This window comes from Silene latifolia, chromosome Y, assembly GCF_048544455.1.
Source record: "Silene latifolia isolate original U9 population chromosome Y, ASM4854445v1, whole genome shotgun sequence".
NCBI lineage: Eukaryota > Viridiplantae > Streptophyta > Magnoliopsida > Caryophyllales > Caryophyllaceae > Silene > Silene latifolia.
In genome coordinates this window covers 416,558,583-416,581,746 of record NC_133538.1, presented here as the reverse complement: position 1 = coordinate 416,581,746, position 23,164 = coordinate 416,558,583, and the positions used below count along the sequence as shown (strand labels likewise).

At 39.9% G+C, this 23,164-nt stretch overlaps 1 non-coding gene across 1 annotated transcript; it reads left to right on the top strand.

The window, feature by feature from the left end:
• Window positions 1-17,248: 17,248 nt before the first annotated feature.
• On the top strand, window positions 17,249-17,355 carry LOC141636555 (small nucleolar RNA R71). Its single transcript, XR_012541161.1, has one exon. It is a non-coding gene; the product is annotated as a small nucleolar RNA R71 (small nucleolar RNA).
• The last annotated feature ends 5,809 nt before the right edge of the window (window positions 17,356-23,164 follow it).

Genomic DNA, 23,164 nt, shown 5'->3' with positions numbered 1-23,164 from the left:
GGCCTTCACTGATAAATACAACGAGTTGGCTCATTATGCAACTAGATTGGTGAAGGATGACAACGAAAAAGCTTTCTTTTATCTTGAAAAGCTCTCTCCTAAAATCAAAAGCATGGTCCGACGGGACTCCACCAGCTTTGTTTCAATTTACAATGATGCTTTATGGGCTGAGAATTCACTGAAAGACATTGAAAATGAAGCTCGTGCAACCGAGTTCGATCTTGGCAAGAGGCCTTTATATCCATCTTCTAGGCCCTATGCTCCTTCACCTAGGTTCACCTCTTCTCCCTCTTACCCAAACAAGAGGAGATTTGATCCTACTGTGCAAGTTAACCGGGGTGGTCAATCTTCGGCTTTTAACAACAATAAAGGTGCTAAAGACCGAGTGTGCTATAATCGCAAGAAACCAAAGACATCCTGGTAAATGCTTCGTTGATCCTATCATATGCTTTTCTTGCAACAAACCGGGCCACAAGGCCAATGTTTGCCCGGAGAAGAAAGTGACGGCTCCTACAACTCCTGCTGCCCCAGAGAGGCCGAAAGGCCGGATTTTTGTCATGAGCCGAGCAGAAGCTAAGGCACACCCTGATATCATTACTGGTACATTTTCTATTTTTGATGTTCCTTGTTTGGTACTATTTGATACGGTTGCCTCTTTATCTTTTATTTCAATGAAACTCTCCGATAAGTTATCACTTGAATCATCACATGGAGAAAGCACATCTATATCCTTACCCTCTGGTGATGTCTTTTCCTGTTCTAAAATCTATCCGAGAGTTCCTATTTCTATCGCGGGATCTATATTTCCAGCAAATCTTTTCCGATTTCCGCTTGAAGAATTTGATGTCATTTTGGCCATGGATTGGTTACATACTTATCATGCTCGATTTGAATGTCGGGACCAGAAAATAATTCTTACAAGCCCTTCATGTCACCGTGTGTCTTATCAAGTGGTTAAAAGACAAACCGGTGTTAAATTAATTTCTGCTATGAAGTTTGTCAATGCGATGAAAAAGGGTCATCAAGCCTTCTTGTGTATGGTGACTACTTCAGATTCTTCCTCTCTGCCTTCTAAAGAGAACGTTCGGTGGTATGTGAATTTCCGATGTTTTTCCGATGAGCTACCGGAATTCCTCCGAAAGGGAAGTTGAATTTACTATTGATCTTATTCCGGTACCGGCCCTATTGCTAAAGCTCCTTATAGACCGGCACCGTCTCGAAATGAAAGAGTCAAGGCTCATTTGGATGATTTGATTGCCAAAGGTTTTATCCGACCTAGCTCTTCACCTTGGGGTGCTCCTGTACTCTTTGTAAGGAAGAAGGATGGATCTATGCGGTTATGCATAGATTATCGTGAACTTAACCGGGTTACTATCAAGAATAAATATCCTCTTCCTAGAATTGATGATCTTTTCGACCAACTCCGAGGTGCTTCCACTTTCTCTAAAATTGACCTTCGTTCGGGCTATCATCGATTCCGGTCGAGAAGCGACATTCCTAAAACCGCCTTGAGACGAGATATGGTCATTTCGAGTTTACAGTGATGCCACTCGGATTGACCAATGCTCCAGCAGTATTCATGGATCAGATGAACCGTACTTTCAGAGAACACCTTGACAAATGCGTTGTAGTGTTCATTGATGACATCCTGATCTATTCTAAATCTGAAGAAGAACATACCAAACACCTTCGTGCTATTTTGGAGATTCTGCGCCGTGAAAAATGGTATGCTAAATTCTCTAAATGTGAATTCTGGTTATCTAAAGTGACCTTCCTTGGGCATGTCATTTCGAAAGAGGGCGTTATGGTAGATCCCGCCAAAATTGAAGCCGTTGTTAATTGGAAAAGTCCGACCAATGTTTCGAAAATCCGTAGTTTCCTTGGCTTGGCGGGTTACTATCGGCGGTTTGTGAAGGATTTTTCAAAGATTGCTAGGCCGATGACTCGATTCTTTGAAGAAAGAGTCTAAATTTGTGTGGTCTGAGGAGTGTGAAAATGCCTTCCAGGAATTGAAAAAGAGGTTGACTACCGCTCCGGTGTTGACCTTACCTGAAGAAGGAGTGGACTTTGATGTTTACTGTGATGCTTCTAAGCATGGTATAGGTTGTGTCTTGATGCAAAAAGGGAAAGTCATTGCTTATGCCTCTCGTGACTTAGAGTTCATGAAGTTAACTACCCGACTCATGATCTTGAATTAGCTGCGGTGGTGCATGCTTTGAAGATTTGGAGACACTACCTCATTGGAGTCCATTGCAACATCTACACCGACCACAAAAGCCTGAAATACCTCTTTACCCGAAAAGATCTGAACATGAGGCAAAGAAGATGGTTGGAATTGGTGAATGACTATGATGCCGACCTAATTTATCACGAAGGGAAAGCCAATGTGGTGGCTGATGCTCTTAGCAGAAAATCTTGTCATTCTTTGAATTCTTTTCGGGAATTACCTCCTGAACTTGCTTTAGAACTTCAAAAATTGGGAATAAGCCTTGTAAAAAGGGGCTCTAATCATCTTAATGCCATGTCAGCCGAACCTGACTTCTACCGTGAGATCCGTGCTTGCCTTCCCGATGATCCTACTTTCAAATCCATTCGAGCTAAAATTCAACTTGGGCAAGCTAAGGATTGTAAGATTGATGATGATGGGTATCTTCGTTATCAAGGTAGAATCTATGTTCCGAGGGCAGCTAATTTGAGAAAAAGAATTCTTGATGAAGCACACCTCTCTCCTTACTCCGTTCATCCGGGAAGTACCAAAATGTACAAAGATTTGAGATTACAATTCTGGTGGCCTAGGATGAAGATTGAAGTTGTGGAATATGTCAGTAAATGCCTCACCTGCAAAAAAGTAAAGATAGAGCATCAAAAGCCCGGAGGTTTGCTTCAACCCTTGGATGTTCCTCTTTGGAAATGGGAGTCTATTTCCATGGATTTTGTGATGGCTTTACCCAGGACTTCCACTGGGAAGAATCTTTGTTTGGGTGGTTGTGGACCGATTGACTAAGTGTGCTCGGTTTATCCCCATCAAAGAGACCTGGAGATTAGAAGTTCTAGCTCGTGTCTATGTGGATGAAGTAGTGCGCTATCATGGGGTTCCTAAAGATATAGTTTCAGATCGGGACCCTCGATTTTGTTCTCGTTTCTGGACTGCATTACAGGAGGCCTTGGGTAGTAAACTATTGATGAGCACTGCTTTTCACGCCGCCACTGATGGTCAAACCGAGAGAACAATTCAAACTTTAGAGCATCTTCTTCGTGCATGTGCCTTAGATTTTCAAACTTCCTGGGAGAAATGTTTACCTCTGGTTGAGTTCTCTTACAACAACAGCTATCAAGCCTCCATTAAAATGGCACCATATGAAGCTCTGTACGGTAGAAAATGCCGTACTCCAGTCTGTTGGGATCAAACCCAAAATGTTCCAATGTTAGGACCTGATTTGGTGACCGAGTCCATTGAACAAGTTAAAATCATTCGGGAGCGGATGAAAGCCGCTCAGGACCGTCAAAAATCATATGCTGATGTCCGTCGTCGACCACTTTATTTTGAGGTTGATGATCAAGTATTCCTTAAAGTGTCACCTATGAAAGGGGTGAAACGGTTTGGCGTAAAAGGGAAGTTGAGCCCTAAATATATTGGACCTTTCCGGGTGATTGAAAAGATTGCTCCTGCTGCTTACCGTTTAGAATTGCCCCCAAATCTGAGCAAGGTTCACAATGTCTTCCATGTTTCTCAGTTGAGGAAGTACATTAGTGACCCTAGCCATATCATCCAAGAAGAGATTCCTGAATTGGAGCCTAACTCGGCGGTTGAAGAAAGGCCAATCCGGATTCTCGAAAAAGCCAACAAGCAACTTAGGAGCAAAGTTGTACCTCTAGTCCGTGTTCTTTGGCGTTGTGGAAATGTCGAAGAGGAGACTTGGGAGACTGAAGCTTCTATGTTAGCTAAATATCCTGAATTATTCTCGTAAGGTATTCCTTTTTCTTACTCTTTTTCCGCGTTACTAAGCCGTATTTAATTATAATTAGTAAAGATATTATTCTTATTATAGAACTTTAAACTAAAATTTTGAAAATGTTTTTATGATTTTTTTTAATGGTTTTAACATTAATGAGTGTTAAATCTCATTATTGGAGACGTCCCAATAATGGGTTTTCTCATTTATTGGTGTAGAAATATTTTTATATCTTGATATGAAATGTGGATGTTCTTGTCTGATCAACAAGAGTATCACCGTTTCATTGAAAAGATACCTATATTTTTCTTATGATTATATTATTAAGATGTTGTTTACTATAATTTCTCCTTCTAAGTTTCGAGGACGAAACTTTTTAAAAAGGAGGGGTGATTGTAACACCCCGTAATTTTGGACCGTTATTATATTGCGGAAGTAATTTATTAATCAAGTTGAATTTAATATTTATGTATTTGAAGTAATAATAATTCAATGAAATATAATTCTATTATATTTTGAAGTAAAGTATTTATTTTGATAGTTTCGAAATGTTTAAAAATAGTTTAAACCATGTAAAAACCTTTTATTTCGAAATAAGGGCATATCGGGGAAAATGGCAATTCTTGTGAAAATTGGGCAAACGATTTTGGAAATAGGTCATATGAGTACTCAATCTTCTTGTAATCTCGTGTTTAAGAACTTTGGCATTGTCGGAATTTTGATTTGACAAACAGTTTAATTATCGTCGAAACGAGCCAAAACCGACTAATAAATTCCGCCAAATACCCGCTCCTTTCCCCCCTTCCACGGCACACCTCCTCCCCCCTCCTTCCCTTTGGATTTTTCTTTCCCAACTTCATCCTCCTTGAACATTCTAACATATTCTAAACTAAAAACACCATTTTCATACCAAAACCTAAGCTTTCTAAGGTGATTTTCATCATAATTCACTCATTTCTACTCCAAATTTCATAAGGATTACATATTTGGAATCCTCTCTTCATTTCCAACATCCTAGTATGTTTTAAATTCAATTTCCCTAAATTTATTTTATCCACCATTTTTAGGGTTTTGATTATAGTGCTTATTATTGTGTTTTTATTGTTTATTTAGGTGAAGATTTAGAAGACGAGTTTGGAGACTCGTACATAGTTGAAGATAGTGGCTAGCATGTATATTAGGGTTTGGTGTTCAAGGTGCTAATTGCTCATTCTTAGCTAAAGGTAACATATTTCGAGTTACTCGACGAATAAATGTCACATTCTTTGCTTTTTGTATGTTTTTGTGAATGTTATTTGAGTGGTTTGTTTCACATGAAAATATGGGTTAAATTCATGTCTTTTATAAGTATAAGTTCACATATTAGTATGGAAATGAAATGGGAATGATTAATTGATGCTTAAAACGGTGTTAAAATGAACAAAAACGGAGAAACGGAGGATTAGGGGTGGCGACCCAGCAGGCCGTGAGGGTCCGGCAGCCCGTCAGGCCCACGGATACAGGTTGGCCCGGTTGGCCCGTTGCTTGTTTTCGCGATTTTTCATGCGTTGTTCGTCGTTTCGGGTTTATTAATGTTATATTTAGTATAAGTAACATATGGGTAATCTTATGAAATGAATAATGTTAGTAGTAAATATAATGTTGGTGGTAAAATTATTCTTATATTGGTAGTTTGCACATATTAGGATAGGTTATGACATGAAATTGTAATGAATAGGCTTGAAATAAATTTTATAGCGATAATTGCAATGTTTGGATGATTATGCCGAAAACTGAGCCCTTAGTCCCATTGACTGAATCGATGTCAGTCAATTATGTGATTGGTCACCGCGATTGAACCCGCACTGCCGCAGGTGAGGGTTGGTAAAAATTCGGTTGGATGAATTATAGTGTGAATTGGATAATTGGCCTTATTCTTGTTTTAGGCCATTTATTATGTTTTTATTTCACATATGTTGTTGGTTGATTTGAATGGTTTCTTATATTGTAGAAACGGCCCTAGATTCCCTGAAACCTTTAATATTGTTAATATTGCTTGAAATGGAATTGGTATTGAATACTTCTTGCAGGTTGTGTGTTTGTCATAGATAGGCCTTTATAGTCTTTGACGAGTATATGTTCACTGCTTAATAGCCTTTGTGTTCCTGACTTGGTGGGTTTATATCCAAGTTGGGGCATGACCTCGTTACTTATTTTGAGAGTAAGTGGTCAGCTTAAGTACTAGCCAACCCTTTGGTGGACTCCTTAGGGTACTCACATGGTTTTATTAAAATTGTGGGTCTTGGGTGCGGTGGTGTGTATCCGCATGTCTAGGTCTGCGCAGATTTAGGACTAGGGTTGTGTTGTGTCTTGGCCATGTTTTGATAGAACCTCTGAGCCAAGATACCGGTTCGATTACCTTCCCTACCTCGTGGTATAGACTCGAGTTACAGAGTGACTATTGACCGTGCTAAGAACTTATGCCTGTCTTTGATATATTGTCCTTTCTTGTATGGTGAATTTATGAATTGTAATAGGTGAGATGCAAGCCGGTTGCAATTGATAAAGTTTGGATTACTGTTTGTTATATGTTTCACATGATAGTTCGAATTGGTCAGCTTAGTGTTCATATGTTAGAATACTCGATAATTAAATTATTTATGATGTTGTTTACATGTTTACATGTTACATTAAATATGACATTTCGTGGCTGGGAGGACTCGAAGTTACTCCCCACTGAATTGTGGCTTTCGTGTTTGTATAAAATGCGATTGACAGGTTGATGATGATTAGATGGGGTACACGGACGAGCTAGTGAGCAAAAGAACCTTGGACTTAGTTTGGTTATATTTTGTAGTAAACCTTTAAACATATGGTTGTGTTTATATTTTGGAGGGACATATGTCTCCCTCTTTTACTTTGGTTTGTATCACTTTATTCTCGCGACTTTAGCAATGTTATGTAAATTAGTTTGTTAGTATTTGCAGGTTTTGGCACTCTTCATTTGGAAATGTTTGTGAATGGTTTAGAAAAGTTTTAAAAATTACAGGTTTTATCTAGTTGAACCAATTACAAACATATCCGTGCTTTTTCTCAGTAGAATTTACGTGTTTATTTAACGCTAAAAATGAGGGTGTCACAGTTGGTATCAGAGCTTGTTGCTCCCGACGCACGTTTGTGCACCCCACTTAAAATCACTTGACCTTTAAATAATAAACTTGAGAGATGGGTAGGATGGGTAGATTTAGGATTTTATGTGGTAGCTTTGTTTGTGATTGCTAATTGTTAGGTACTAATTAAATTTTCTCTTTTGCAAGATGGCTCCGCCAAGAAGAGTGGATGATGCTATTTTACAAGCTCTTACTCAAATCCTCCAAAACCAACAAAATCAGCAGAATCAACAAGCTCCTCCTCCTCCCCCGCCTCCTGAGGGTACTCCAGGCACCTATACATGGGTGGCTAACCAATTAACCCGAAACAACACTCCCACTTATGGTGGAGAAATTGATCCAGTTGCTCTTGCGGGGTGGTTTCGAGAGTTAGAGAAAAGCTTTACGTTGTATGATGTTAAGAAGGAACATAAAGTGAAGCTGGCATCTCACTTCTTAGTAGGAGAAGCAGATCGATGGTGGTCTATGACTGGGCCTACTGTTTCATCTGAACCGGGTTTTGACTGGGAACGTTTCAAGGAATTAGTGGAGGCCCGATTTTATCCGCAAGAACTTAAACAGCAGAAGTTGAAAGAATTCATGGAATTAAAGCAAGGAAGCCTTCCCTCGTGCCTTCACCGATAAATACAACGAGTTGGCTCATTATGCAACTAGATTGGTGAAGGATGACAACGAAAAAGCTTTCTTTTATCTTGAAAAGCTCTCTCCTAAAATCAAAAGCATGGTCCGACGGGACTCCACCAGCTTTGTTTCAATTTACAATGATGCTTTTATGGGTGAGAATTCACCGAAAGACATTGAAAATGAAGCTCGTGCAAAGATTCCGATCTTGGCAAGAGGCCTTTATATCCATCTTCTAGGCCCTATGCTCCTTCACCTGTGTTCACCTCTTCTCCCTCTTACCCAAACAAGAGGAGATTTGATCCTATTGTGCAAGTTAACCGGGGTGGTCAATCTTCGGCTTTTAACAACAATAAAGGTGCTAAAGACCGAGTGTGCTATAATCGCAAGAAACCAAAGACATCCTGGTAAATGCTTCGTTGATCCTATCATATGCTTTTCTTGCAACAAACCGGGCCACAAGGCCAATGTTTGCCCGGAGAAGAAAGTGACGGCTCCTACTACTCCCGCCGCCCCGAGAGAGGCCGAAAGGCCGGATTTTTGTCATGAGCCGAGTAAGCCGAGGCACACCCTGATATCATTACTGGTACATTTTCTATTTTTGATGTTCCTTGTTTGGTACTATTTGATACGGTTGCCTTTTTATCTTTTATTTCAATGAAACTCTCCGATAAGTTATCACTTGAATCATCACATGGAGAAAGCACATCTATATCCTTACCCTCTGGTGATGTTTTTTCCTGTTCTAAAATCTATCCGAGAGTTCCTATTTCTATCGCGGGATCTATATTTCCAGCAAATCTTTTCCGATTTCCGCTTGAAGAATTTGATGTCATTTTGGCCATGGATTGGTTACATACTTATCATGCTCGATTTGAATGTCGGGACCAGAAAATAATTCTTACAAGCCCTTCAGGTCACCGTGTGTCTTATCAAGTGGTTAAAAGACAAACCGGTGTTAAATTAATTTCTGCTATGAAGTTTGTCAATGCGATGAAAAAGGGTCATCAAGCCTTCTTGTGTATGGTGACTACTTTAGATTCTTCCTCTCTCGCCTTCTAAAGAGAACGTTCGGTGGTATGTGAATTTCCGATGTTTTTCCCGATGAGCTACGGAATTCCTCCCGAAAGGGAAGTTGAATTTACTATTGATCTTATTCCTGGTACCGGCCCTATTGCTAAAGCTCCTTATAGATCGGCAATGCCTCGAAATGAAAAAGAGTCAAGGCTCATTTGGATGATTTGATTGCCAAAGGTTTTATCCGACCTAGCTCTTCACCTTGGGGTGCTCCTGTACTCTTTGTAAGGAAGAAGGATGGATCTATGCGGTTATGCATAGATTATTGTGAACTTAACCGGGTTACTATCAAGAATAAATATCCTCTTCCTAGAATTGATGATCTTTTCGACCAACTCCGAGGTGCTTCCACTTTCTCTAAAATTGACCTTCGTTCGGGCTATCATCGATTCGGTCAGAAGCCGACATTCCTAAAACCGCCTTGACGAGATATGGTCATTTCGAGTTTGTGATGCCATTCGGATTGACCAATGCTCGGCAGTATTCATGGATCGATGAACCGTACTTTCAGAGAACACCTTGACAAATGCGTTGTAGTGTTCATTGATGACATCCTGATCTATTCTAAATCTGAAGAAGAACTCACCAAACACCTTCGTGCTATTTTGGAGATTCTGCGCCGTGAAAAATGGTATGCTAAATTCTCTAAATGTGAATTCTGGTTATCTAAAGTGACCTTCCTTGGGCATGTCATTTCGAAAGAGGGCGTTATGGTAGATCCTGCCAAAATCGAAGCCGTTGTTAATTGGAAAAGTCCGACCAATGTTTTCGAAACCGTAGTTTCCTTGGCTTGGCGGGTTACTATCGGCGGTTTGTGAAGGATTTTTCAAAGATTGCTAGGCCGATGACTCAGTTGCTGAAGAAAGAGTCTAAATTTGTGTGGTCTGAGGAGTGTGAAAATGCCTTCCAGGAATTGAAAAAGAGGTTGACTACCTGATAGTGGGGTTTGTCGCACTCCCCCAATCAAACAATTTACTCAACTAATGTAGTAGGGTAGTCGAGGTCGAACCACAAGGAGCAAGGGTGATTACTAATTGTCTAAATTCTTATGTTTAGCTAAGTCGGAGAAAATAAGGAGGGTGGTAACAAACTAGCACTTAAACTAACAAATTTAAAGGCTATAAACTAGACAAGATAAGAACAAGCTAAAAGATAAAGGATAGATCAAATAAAGAGAAGGACTAGAACTCGGTTCTCCCACAAATATAAGTAATTCCACATACTAATCGTCTCGGCTAATCAAACGGGTTAGAAAGGTAAGGGGGAGATGGCTCTAATTCGCCTAGAACCTCCCTTCCGGTCTCGCAATAGGACACTAGCTACTCCGACTAACCTCCCCCTCCCGGGTTCGAAAGTCGGTATCCCTAACTCAAAACCCGACAACCCCCAAGAACATGCATTTTCCCAAGGAGGTCAAGTAAATGGTCAAGGTCATTAAGCACTCATCATATTCCGGGTCATCCCACTCCCCCTTCCGGAGGTCGATTTCAAACGCTAGTCTAGAGGCACCCTCCCTCGGTTCTCCTTTAGGTCTCAACCTTAGTTGGTGACAAGGCTAAATTTCGGGTGTCCAATTTACAACCTAACCAACTTCCGTTGGTGGTCAAGGGTCACAAGTTGACACTACCCAAAACCCAAACCTTAAGCAAGCAAATTCCTCTAAACTACCCTCACCAATTTTCCCCACAAATTAGCCTTAATGAATATTAGTTAGTGAAATTACCCATATCGGGTCAAACCGAATCCTAGAAGGAGACTACTCACTAATCATGTTTCTTAAGACAAAGGAGACAATAAAGATGGATTCTTTAATCATGAACATGGTGGGAGAATAAATTCTACTACTAATCATGCAATTAATCAACAAAATTATGAGGGAAGACAAATTAATCTAAGATGAAAAGAGATTAATGCAAAAAGACACAAACTTTAACACAAGCAACTCAAAGATTCAATCTTTGAGAGCAACAACAATGGAAAACAAACAAAAGATGAACAAGAGAGAGATTAGCATCAATTAAACAACAAGAAGTAGTATTCTAACATGAACAACTAAACAAGAATTAAGAGAAAAACAAAATGTAAACAAATGAAATAAGGAAGAGAAATTATACCACTTAATTGCAAAAGGTGGAAACTTGGATTGAAAGAATGAAAGGATTCTTCAATTCCCCAAATACACCCCAAAATTACTAATTGTAAACTAATGAAAAGAGAAGAACTTGAATAAACTAGTAGAATTAAACTAATAATTAAAGAAAGATTACAACTTTTTATTGAATGAAAATAAGAGAGAAAATATTAAGGTTCTACAATATTGAGAGAGAGAATAATAATCTAGTCTAATTTCTAAGGTAAAGTAATGGGTGGTGTTGTCTAATGTAATGTCCCTTTTATACTACTCTAATAATATCACTAATACAAATAATAATAATAATAATAATAATAATAATAATAATAATAATAATATTAATATTAATAATCCACCCAAAATTGTGTCACACGACACACTTCTAATACCCAAAAACACAATCCCCTCCTACAAAAGCCAAGACGCCCTTTGTCTTCTTCTACCCAAGACCACGTGACACAGGAAACAACTCCCTCAAAACTTGTACCCGACCGGGCAACATTGCACCCGCCCGGGTATAACTTCACCCGGCCGGGCATAATTAACTCCTTCGGCTGCACGATTCACCCGGTAGAGTCAATTAAATCCCCAACTTGATTTCTTCTTCCTTAAAAGCATCGACTGCAAATTCAACTCGGGTTTCTATGAAGCAATCGAGTCATGGCGACTCGATCTGGGATCATTTCTGGGCTGCTCGTGGTTATTCAATCGTGAAGAGGGTGGAGCTTAGTGAAGATGGTGGTAGAATCGAATTGAATCGGGTTTTGATTGATGGTTGTGGCTGCGATATTGAAAGAGCAGCGGAGTCGGGTCAGTGCGGTGATGGCTCGATTGGCGAATGTGAGGCTGTTGTAATGGTTCAGGGCAGCCTTTGATTGATGGGACTTGATGACTCGAGCCATGGATGTAGTTGTGCAATTTGAGCAGCTCCGAAGCCGGGTTTTCGGGCTGTCGAGACGAGAGCAGGTGGTGAATGGTATTTGAGCAATTGATGATTGTAGTTATGGAGTATGATGGTGAATGTATGGTGTAGATGTATGGCAATGATGGATTGATGGTGAATTTGTCAAATACGGGAAGTAGCAGAAGTGAAATGGATTGGTGAATTGAAAGTTGGTGTTTGATGATGATGATGTATAATTGTAAAAGAAGGGTGAAGAAATGTGTGGCAATTATTTTGATGAATTAATCTTGGCATTTGGTATTGAATTCAACGCAGTAGGCAGTAGGGAAATTTTCAAGATGCACTTTGAGTACAACTTTGGAGGATGAACAAAAATGCTAGGAATTTGCCACTTGAATTAATTGGGAATGGAGATGGTCAACTGTTTGACCTCAATCTTCTTTTATTATCGTTTGACACCGTCTTATTCACCCGCTCTCACTTGTTCGGTACCTACAAATACGAAAATATGAGAGGAGTTACCATATACTTGAGATAAAACAATTATTCCCGATAAATGTAATAAAACTAATTACTCCTAATTAATTAACAAAATGAGTTTTTTAACATTTAAAGCACACAAAATCGAGTCAAACACAAGATAAAAGCATGGGTAAAATGACGCTAAATTACTACTTATCAAACCTCCCCACACTTAAACCTTACTCGTCCTCGAGTAAGCTCATTAATTAAACTAATACCCTTAATTTAAAATGACTAGCTAAACTACTAACATCCGATGAGAGGCAATTAACGGGCCTTCTCCGTCCCTTCAACTCACACCGAAACACAATGAGGTATGCATTCCGATACAAGACAAGTGGGGGCTTGCGAAAAATTTTGACACATCCAAACATTTAGTCACGAAATAGAACATAAGATGCATCACAAAAAGTCAAACCGCTTTCCTCATCTAAGCGGCCGTTTTTCTTTCAAAAATTGAACAAAGAGAGTCATTAGTGGAGGATGTCGTCTCCGGGTCTTACCAAGGTGTCGACTCCCTAATTCTAGCTCAAGTAGCCAACATTGACTACACGGGGTGCCTAAGAAACAAATTCTAGGCGGGAAAGAGGAAGTACTTCGCTATACTCCCAAGAATGACACGACACACGCAAGATTCGACTCCATATCAAACCTTTGACCAAAAGGAGACCAAAGACCGACTCTCACGGGTTTCACTAGACACTCATTGGAGAACGGGGTAATTTTTGTGACAAAAAGTAACCAAAATCACTCTCCTAACTCGACTTGCGAAGCATGCCCGCAATCTAATATGGTACTATATCCAATTTCCGCAAGAGAAATGTAAAATGATGCACATACAAGAGAGACAACCGGGTTGTAATGGGGCTTGGGTTCGGTGAAAAGGGGTTGGTGCAAGCACCATTTTTAGGAAATGTGAGGCTAAAGATCGAGTAGTCGCCACATCTAACCAATTCACTAAACTCAACCAATGCAAATGATTCTTCCACAAAATATGGCAAGATTGCCATTTTCAAAAATTATTCAACTCTTCAAAACAAACTCAATTTGCAAATTACCAACCTTTTATTTGAGACAAAAATATACATTCTTTTCTTTTTGCTTTTTCATTTCATTTTTCTCTTTTTCTATTTGTTTTTCTTCTTCATTTTTTTTTTTCTTCTTTTTGATTTTCTTTCTTGCATTTTTCACGACTTGTACACCTCTTATTAAACAAAAGTAGCCAAAGTTGCATTTCACTCATGTGGCATTAAGATCATAGACCTCAAGGTGAGTCAAAATTTCAACCCAAATATACTCCACAAAAGAACCACAATGACGAACTACTCAACCAAGGTGAGTTGTTTATGGGATGTAGATATTTTGTTGGCAATAGAAACGATAGGCTTAGGCTCAAAATGGGTTTAACAAAAGGAAACAATTGACTCAAGGGTATAACAAAAGCTTATTTGGCTATTGTGAGGTTACTTTATTTGAACAAAATTGTCTCAATATGCACATCGACACTTCTACGGTATGGAATGAGCACCATACTTATGCGTTTTGACATGACATACCACGTAAGGAGAACTACTCTCATGACCTAAACGGGACCGGTTTGATGGACCGGCCATAAGGAGGCTCTATCCTCACATTTTAGTAGCTATATCGGACCTAGGTCAAGTCTCGGGTCTAACAGAGTCTCACAAGGTGGTCGCAACTTGGTTGTTAAGCTAGACTTCCGGGTTTTGCAAGCAAAACCCCTAACATGTGTCATCAAGAGGTACGAGCTAGCAAAAGGGAAATGACACGGACAAAACAAATTATCATCATTGACAACATATGCTCTCCACTTTTAGACTCCCTATGCAAATTTTTACAAACAAAATGCAACGTGTATGAAATGCAACTAAACATATGAACAAGCTATGTGAATGCAAGAGTGGACATATATATACATGTCTAATCTAAATGCATACAAGTTCTAGTCCTAACAACACACCAACAACACACGCATATCCAAAACGGTTCCCAAAAGGAACACCCACATCACATATCCCGTCCTCCTCCATGCTTATATATACAAAAAGAAAAGGAAGGATAAAGGAGAAAGAATTGGAAGAATTTTACCAAGCGTCTTCTCCGATGATTCATGTGTTGCCTATCAAAATGGTTAGGACAAATGCAAGACAAATGCAATATATATAATATAAACAATGCAATATTTTTGAAATTTTTCAATTTTTTTCCATTTTTAGGCATTTTGTATTTTTCTCAAATTAACAAGCAAATATATACAATTATAAACAATATGCACAAAGTGGATATTTCCCTCCCCACACTTGAAATTTACATTGTCCTCAATGGAACAAAGCATAGGAAGAGAATGGAAAATTAAATAACATATTTTTGTTGGTTTTTTGAATTTTCCAAAATGTAAGAACATGTTTTTGATTTTTTTGAATATTTGAAAATAAATAACATGTTTTTGGTATTTTTAAATTTTTTCAAGTTTTTAAGATTTTTATGTAATGAATCCCCTCCCCACACTTAAAACATGAAATTGTCCTCAATGGAACAAATGTAGGGGGGGGGGAACAAAAATGCAAGTAAAGTATAAGTAAGGGAAGAGAATACATACAATTTAGTGGTTCTTGAGGGACTCCACCAAACCTCTCATGCAAAATTTTGTTGTTTGAAATTCCAAGTAGCATGATCCATGTCACTCAAGGCACGGAGGAGACGGTCAAATGCTCTATCAAAACCTTCAACTAGACACAAGTAGTGCCAAGCTATAGCAAACCGCACCCGACCTCTCTTCCAACACTTCTTATCATAGTTCCTCTTACCCTCCTTGGCTTCCTTTCTTGGGTCCTTTTGATGATTAGAACCCTTAAACTTGGAATGGTAGCTAGGTGGTAGGAGGAACGGAATCTCATGAGTTTCACTTGTTGGGCAACTCTCTTCTTGGTCACCAAAGTAAGGAAATTGGTAGGGAATAGTAGGTGGAGGAGTCAACTTCTCAACATTGAGGTTCATGATGTTGTCATTTTTATCCCCATTTTCTTGACTCTCCTTTTGAACCGAACTATTTCCATTGAGAGCCGCCTCCAAGGCATCAATTTGAGCTTCCCAATCATTTGAAGAGTTATCCGACCAAGGTGTACCTTCAAGAGAGCCTAGATCAAAAGAATCCGGAGAGTTCAAATACAACTCAATCTCACTATTGATTTCGTCTTCAAATTCATCTTTTCTTGAGTCATCTTCACCCAAATCTCTTTTCACATCAACTCTCAACTCAAGATCACCTCCATTTCCCTTCTCATTTGTTGAGCAAGCTTCTAATGGGTCCAAAAATGAAGGCTCTAAATTAGGTTCATCCAATTTATCTTGCACCATATCCACCCTACAACAAGAGTTGCCCATAGGAGGAGACTTCATGGAATTGTTGAGTTCAAACTCAATCTTCTCATTACCTACTTGGAGTGAGAGTTTTCCACTCTTAACATCTATCATAGCACCTCCCGTGGCTAAGCAAGGCCTACCCAAAATTATTGGCACATGGCTATCTTCGGGCATGTCCATGACAAAGAAGTCGCATGGGATCACAAGTTTTCCAACCTTCAAAGGAACATCTTCAATCACACCCAAGGGATACTTAACCGAACGATCGGCTAGTTGTAGGGAGATCTTTGAAGGCTTCAAATCTTCCAAGTGTAGCTTCTTAAACAAGGAAAGAGGCATTAAGCTAACACTAGCTCCCAAGTCACACAAAGCTCTCTTTATCTTCACCCCTTGGATAGAACAAGGAATAGAAAAGCTTCCCGGGTCTTCAAGTTTGCTAGGAAGTTTGCTAGTGAGGATTGCACTACACTCCCTAGAGAGGTTAACGGATTGTACCCCTTCACTCTTTCTCTTCATAGTCACAAGTTCCTTTAGAAACTTTCCATAGTTAGGGATTTCGGTGATCATGTCAAGAAATGGTATGGTGACATTCATACCTTTCAAAATTTCAATGAACTTCTCGTATTTCTTCTCAAGTCTTGGCCTTGCAAGCCTTTGTGGAAAGGGAATTGGTTCAACATACTCCCTTAGAGGTGGAGTAGGTTCTTTGACTTTTGATGGAACCGGTTTATCTTCTTTTGGTGGGTCAACCATTTCAACTTCCTTTGATTTTTCCACTTCAACTTCAACTTCAACCGGTTTCTCTTTCATTGATCCACTAGAAACCCTCTTCCTTTTCCACCTTGGAGTCTTCACAACTTCCTCCAATTGCCTTCCACTTCTCAAGAATACCGCATTCATTTGCTTTGGCTTCACCGTGTTACCCGGAAACTTGCCCGAATTTTGAGCCATTTGAATCAATTGTTGTGAAATTTGAGCAACATGAGTTTCCGTGGCCTTTTGAGAAGCTCTAATCTCATCATTAACACGACTTTGAAAAGCAATGTGGTTGTCAATTTTGGAACCGGATTTTTGGTTGGCAATCACCAATTGCTCAAAGGCTTGCTCCCAAGTTGGTTTTTGATTTTGTTGGACTTGAAAATTTTGGATCAAAGGACAATTAATTGGGGTATGTCCTTCTTCACCACAAAGTTCACAAGATAACATTTGCCTCATGTTGGAGTTAGAGGGCTTGTTGGAGTTCAATAATGCTACTTGTTGAGTGAGGTCCTCAAGCATACTCTTCACTTCCACATTGAGCACCGTATTAGAGTCTTTACCCTTACCTTTTCTTGTTTGTATTTCATCATTCCAATCCATTGTCCTTGAGGCCATCTCTTCAATCAACTCCTTTGCCGCCTTGTGACCCAAGATATCTAAGGCTCCCTTACCCGAACCCGAATCAAGAAATAGCCTTAGGTCTTGTGCCAAACCCTTGTAGAAATTATTGATCAACTCGGGCTCGGATATGCCATGGTGAGGGCATAACCGTTGGAGTCTCTTGTACCTCTCCCAAGCCTCGTACAAAGTCTCACCTTCCTCTTGAGTGAACCCTTGCAACTCACTCTTTACCTTAGCCGTTCTTGAAGAAGGAAAGTATTTTTTCAAGAAGGCCGAGGAGAGCTCATCCCAAGTCTTAAAAGAGTCGGGATCACAATTCTTTAGCCAATCCTTAGCCGCTCCCCTTAGTGATCTAGGGAACAACCTTAGACGGACCGCATCATCGGATACCCCATTCATCTTATACATGTCACAATTGTCAAGAAAATCATTAAGATGGTCATTAGGATTCTCCAAGGGACCTCCCCAAAATTGGTTATCTTGCACTAGGTGAAGCAAAGCATTCTTAATTTCAAAATTGTTGGCTTGAATCCTAGGCCTTTGAACACTAGAATTCACAATATGCTTTGGGGCCATGTAGTCCCTAATCGGAACCGGTTCACCCATTGTTGTACTTTCCGGATTTTCAAACGAATTCTTAAAAACCACTACACACTCCAGTGATAAGGTTAGCAAGACAAACGGCACACCGAGGTGTGCAAAAGTGACAATAACTTAGTCTAAACTAGAACGAAACAATTAATATCAAGCCAATGCTCCCCGGCAACGGCGCCATTTTGATAGTGGGGTTTGTCGCACTCCCCCAATCAAACAATTTACTCAACTAATGTAGTAGGGTAGTCGAGGTCGAACCACAAGGAGCAAGGGTGATTACTAATTGTCTAAATTCTTATGTTTAGCTAAGTCGGAGAAAATAAGGAGGGTGGTAACAAACTAGCACTTAAACTAACAAATTTAAAGGCTATAAACTAGACAAGATAAGAACAAGCTAAAAGATAAAGGATAGATCAAATAAAGAGAAGGACTAGAACTCGGTTCTCCCACAAATATAAGTAATTCCACATACTAATCGTCTCGGCTAATCAAACGGGTTAGAAAGGTAAGGGGGAGATGGCTCTAATTCGCCTAGAACCTCCCTTCCGGTCTCGCAATAGGACACTAGCTACTCCGACTTATTTGGTGGTGATAGACTTGTTTTGTTGTGTCAGATTTATTATCTCTTCTTTAGATGTTGCTTTCGGTATTTGGTATTTTTCGTTGGATGACTGTATCTGGCCATAAGGCCGTTAGTTAGCTAATTATCTTAGGCGGATGTGTGGAATGTCGACTCTGGTTGGGATTTGTTATGTTTTTATTCTTCTTTGCGGAAAGTATTGTGCAGGTTAATTGTGAATACTCTATGTAAAATCGTTAAAACGCCCTCTGGATATGAAAACTCGGCCGAGTATACGCCGTACTCGACCGAGTAGAGCTCACTCGGCTGAGTAAACAAATTCACTCGACCGAGTATTGCCCACTCGACCGAGTAGCCCTCATACTCGGCCGAATGTTGAGGTAACAGAAGGCACTGGTGAAGTTTATATGATAACTGTATAGAGGAGTGGTCCATGTCTTATCACGTTATTTTATACCATAATAGTCCACATAGGTGAATGATAGTTATACCATGGAAACGTGATTGAGAATGTTTTGTGTTACGACGTTGCTTGGTTGTCAGGAACTTGAGTGGTTTCAGGGAGGAAGACTCGAACCATTGAAATTATGTGAAAGGTAACACCTTACGCAACCAGCGTAGTGGTTGTAATAAGTCTTATATGGAGATATGTTTGGTTACAGTGATAAATACCTCAACGATTTTTCGCGTCACACCGCCATTTCTCATTAATTATACGGACCGTGTCATACGTTATTAGGTTCTTTGTAATGTTTTGGTCCTTATGAGTCACGAGTATGTAGTGTCATAATCTGGGGTATGCTACAAGGGTCTATGAGTAATGTCACCGTCATGGGGTGCGCGGTAGCTTTAGTTAATAGTGAAACGGGGACGAAGTTCCTTTAAGAGGGGAAGAGTAATGTCGCGAGAATTAAGTATTTAGTTATGTAAGATGTGTGTTTAGTTATATCTATGATTTTGGAATCACATGTATGTAGTTAGCATTCGAAATTTATGTTCATGTTTCCTTGAAGCGATAGCTTATGTCGATGTTTCCTTGAAGCGATAGCTATGTGGTATTCGAGTAATATAAAGATTATACTATACACGGGGGTCTCAACTCAAGTGTTATGACAAGTATTTTATTTATGAAAAATGTATCTTAATTATGTATAAGTGGTTAATTTTATGAAATATTTAGAATCATATGTATGCTAGGTATGCTCACATTCGGGATTACTGGTTTACAATCATGTTCTCTTTAAGCTGCATCTATGTTGCATTCAATTAATATGAAAAGTTTTATGGCGCAAGGGTATCAAGTAATATGAAGATTCGATTCAATTGATGATAAATGATATACGTGTTCGGAATGTGGTGATGGTGTATTTATGTGCTTCGCAATGGTGTATCGCCTTGCATTCGTGTATTTAAATATAAACGTATGGAACGTGGTAGTACAAGTGTGTATGGTTTTCTTACATTGTGTAAAGTGTTGCAATTGCATATTTGTGTAGGTATAGGCGAATCTTGTTTTGTGAATAGGTTCTTGTTTAGAAAGGTAGTTGTGATAGATGATTGTCGTCGAGTAAGTTAGTTGATGGTAATGTATGGATATTGTGAGTTTGTGTACCTTTGTGAAGATGGTTAAGGTCACGGTATGTAATATTGCAGGGAGTGTCGTGCGGGCTGAACTTCGGGGACGAAGTTCTTTTAAGGGGGGAAGATTGTAACACCCAGGATCTTTAGGAACGTTGTTGACCGACTTATTGACCAAGCGGACCGCGCAGGATGGATAGCGTAGGATCGGACCGGTAATAATAGGAGATGTATAGGTTAGTTACTCGACCTAGCGGAGGCCACTCGGCCGAGTATCACCAATACTCGACCGAGTGGAGTCTACTCGGCCGAGTGTTCTTATACTCGACCGAGTATGATTTCTTTGTCGACGCGTTTTTATAAATGCGAGTTCGCGAGATTCATTTCTATTTTTCTCATTTCCTCGACAGTTTCTCTTTCTCTAACCCTAGACCATCACCCTACTCAATCACTCCATAGCCGCATACCTCTAAGGAGTTAGCCTAACCCCTACCATGGGAACGTCGGGATTCGCGGAGCGAGGTGATCGTGAATGGTGGTTGTCTATGTCGTCACCGATGTGCAAGGTTAGGTAAGTTGCTGCCTTGTGTCCTTTTGTATGATTATTTGAGTATAGTTGTGTAATAGGATATGGTTACCTTTGTTAGGGTGCTTAATGGAGTTGTGCGTGGCTATAGATGGAAGTCTTTCATGCTTTGTTATGAGGTAGGGTCTCCTACCGGTCTCTTGTTAATTGAATTGAATTCTATGATTGTATTGTGAATCATGGCTATCCGCTGATCATCGGAGTATAGTGGTTGTGGTAGTGTTGACGTTGTCGTGTGACATTTGTGATGTTGTGATTGAGATTGTGGTGGAGTCACTTGCGGGAGTGGCTTCACACCCTAGTTCGCCCTCCGTGGAACCCGCCACGGGAGGGGATGTGCACATTAAGGGACAGGGACTGTTAGTCGCTCGTGAGGAGCTGGACTAGGTGGGGATGGGCTGTGGTCACCCACTGGCGGCGAGGATTACCTGTTGCGATGGGTAATCTGGCAGGACTACACACTCCGTGTGTAGTCGGTGTGTATACGAGGTGATGAGTTGGGATAGTGGATGATCAGCTATTTACTTTATTGTTTTACCTTATATTTGATTAGCCAGTACTGACCCCGTGTTGTTTTGTGGTATCTGCGGTGATCCATTCGGGGATGGTGAGCAGTTGGCTTAGCAGGTATTGTTGATTACTGCTGCTGGGATTGGAGGGATCGAGTCATCACGCTACTGGTCTAGAGATGTAGAATCACAAGTGTTGTAATTGAACTGTGTTCTAGGGAACTTGAATAGAATGGCATTGTAACAGATTCTCTAATGATATAATATTGTTCTTGTATTGTCTAATTTGATCTACCTCCTCGGGAAACCGAGATGGTGACACCGTCATATACTGGAATGGTCCTTGGTAAGGCGTTCTGGTGTACAGGGGGTGTTACAAATCAGCTTAGAGATACATTTATAAATCACATTACAACAAGAAATTGGTCTAAACTGGGTAACACTATGGAGCAAGTCACATTTAGGGATGAGTGTTACTAAGGTATGATTTATTTGTCTTAAGAGTTTCCCTTCATGAAAAAAATCCTGAATGGCATCACAAATATCCCTCCCCACAATGTCCCAGGAATCTTTAAAAAAGGCACTAGAATAGCCATCAGGCCCAGCAGCCTTGTGGCTAGGAATAGAAAACATGACCTTTTTAATTTCAAAGATCGATGTGATGGAGAAAGTAGAATATTCTGGTGTTCCACAGTATAAATTTGTCCCCTCTGCACCACAGCCTTACACACTTGCCTGGTCTCAACAGAAGTACCCAAAAGGGAGGTGTAGAACTGCAAGAAAGCATCCTGGATGCTATTAGTATCCTCACACAAGACCCCCTGAGTATTAGTTATATTCAAGACCTTGTTCCTGGCCGCCAGACTTTGATTACTTGATGTAAATATTTGGTATTGCTATCTTCTTTCTCCATCCAGGTAACCTTAGATTTCTGCACTAAAAATTCATGGCTAGCATTGGCCAGAAATCTAACACTATTAGATGCATCTCTCTCCATCTCAATAAGCTGAATGCTTTGAGGTTCACCCCTTAACCTATCTTGGATATACTCCAAATGCATCTTAGCTCTATGGAAATTATTTTCAATATCAGCAAAACTCTCCTTATTCAGCTTCCTAAGATGGCACTTCAGATTCTTGAGCTGTCGAGTCAGAATATACATCTTTGTGCCAAACCATTTACCTTTCCAGTTAGACTGAACACAAAGTTTGAAATTCTCAGCTTGACTCCACATGTTGTAATATTTAAAGCTTCTTCTTTTCTTATATTTATCATCAAAGGCTTGAAGTACACATGGGGTATGATAAAAAATGCCTTCACAGTAGAAGTGAGCATAGACAGAAGGATGATCAGAGAGCCATTGATGATTGACCAGTACTCTATCTAGTCTACTATAAACCCTAGTAGCTGGGTCCTATTTATTACACCAAGTGAAGAATGACCCACTAGCAGGGCTATTAGCTACCTCACATTCATCAACACAGGCCTTGAAGTCTTCCATTTCCTCCACAGTATTATTGCCCCCCAATCTCTCAGCAGGCACCAGCACAGTGTTAAAGTCACCACAGATGACCCATGCACCCTGAATGTTCCTTTTAAACATACACAACTTGTCCCACAATTGTTTTCTCTCCTGGGTCCTATTATAAGCATAAACCATAGTTAACCAAAAACAATAACCAGACCCCAAATCTGTAATACTCATATGAATGAACTGAGGATGATACTCAAGGAATTTGACACTAAACATATGAGGTTTCCATAAAATCCAAATTCTCCCTCCTTTGTGTAGATGAGTATTAGTAGAAATGCACCACTGACTACATAAATTATTCCTAACACGATTTTGAGACAAAGGCTTTACCTTTGTCTCAAGGAGGCCAAATAAACCTATCTGATGATGATGCATGAACCATTTAATATTATTTTGTTTAGATAGGCTATTAACCCCCCTAATATTCCAAAATCCCTAATTATACATTACCCCCCTGAGGAGGTAATGCACTACCATTTGTACCCACTCCCACTTTAGGTGTAGCATTATAAAGAGATTCCATGAAAGTGTGCTGCCCAAATTTAATAGAACTCCTTCCAGCCTCCAGAATTTCCTGCCTACTAAGCCTAATGATGTTCCTAGCAGGGGTATTGTCCATATGGTATTTCCCATCTCTACTCCATGACCACTTGAAACTGGTT